Raw genomic sequence first — 1,426 nt, 5'->3', positions numbered from 1 at the left:
GTCAATATAATTAAAATGTGGCATGAGTATGAATAATTTGGGGCTTAACCACATGTTGCAGTCTTATTAGAGTATTCAGACATTTCAGTGGCTCACTGAAGCCGTGTTGAGGTACACTGCAAACATGATGATGAGTAGGAATAACACATACCATGTTCATCATATTAGTTTAGCAAGTTAGCATGCTAATATTTGCTAAGTAGCACAAACACAAAGCCTGATGTAATTAGTTTTTAGGTGGGTGGACATAAAACAAATTGTTGGACATAATTACACTTTAAATTTGATGTTGTGCAGGAAAAAAAATACCAAAGTTGGCAATTAATTAACTGCAATTAATTCTGTCTGGACCACAAATGTGTGTAGTGAACCTTATGGATAGCCATCAAAATAGTCTTTTAGATCATTTCCTCTGGGCCGAGGTGGTTTACCCACCTACCAATACTGCCAAATCCATGGCTATGCCACAAACATGGCTAATGAGAAGCCCTAACCTGTAAGCTGTAATTATAAAAGAGTTGGATAATAAAGTTATTCACTTCCTGAGGTATGAATCAAATCATTTTTATTAAAAACCTGTGTAGGACTAATACAGCAGGTACACAATCTGCCAAATGTGGACTGAGCTTGTGGACTCATTACTGCATGTAAGTCCTTGTTTGTGCTCAACAATGAACATTTTGAACATGAAGTCATACAGTGAAAAGTTAAGAAAAAAAGGGGGGTTTCAATGATTCAAAAAAAAAATCTATGTGCAAAAATAAAAACCAAATGAGCTACATGCAGCTTTTTTTTCAATGAAAAAAACTTTTCCAAAGAAAACACAAGTCCACAGACAGTTTGTTGAATTCCCTTGAAATGAACACCTGCTCCCAATTACTCTTAAAACCGCAACATGCACTAATCATCATTTTTATAATCACTTTATCACCAAAGTATTAACAATATCCGCAGCTCTGAGTATGTCAATAAACCATTAGATAAATGATATTAACCCAGAGACATCACACCACTTGCAAACCTTTTGTAATCGTAACATTAAGTGTAGAAATTTGCTTCCCTCGCCTTCATTTGCACCATTTGTCATCAGTCATGGACCAAAGACAGACGCTTTCATGTCAGCACATTTCAGTTGCTCCACCTGCCAGTGTTTCCATGACAACATTGGCAGTGGTAGCAATTTTTCCAACACTGACCAGGAATTTCATTACAAAGATGAATAACCAGATGCTCGGTCCAAAACACTAACTTGAACTGACGGCGTCATATTTTCAGATGAGCAAGAAAGCAAACATTTTTTTTTCACCTTTGTGTTGGCCAAGACAGCTGCTCTGAGATTCCACTCTGATGGTGCTCTATGTTTTATAAAGGCTCCATGTGCACAGTGAATATATCAACTATTTAACAGCAAAGAGCAAGATTTTCT

This window comes from Stegastes partitus, unplaced genomic scaffold (assembly GCF_000690725.1).
Source record: "Stegastes partitus isolate 25-593 unplaced genomic scaffold, Stegastes_partitus-1.0.2 Scaffold103, whole genome shotgun sequence".
In the NCBI taxonomy this organism is placed as follows: Eukaryota; Metazoa; Chordata; class Actinopteri; family Pomacentridae; genus Stegastes; species Stegastes partitus.
Note: the sequence above shows the minus strand (reverse complement) of the source record.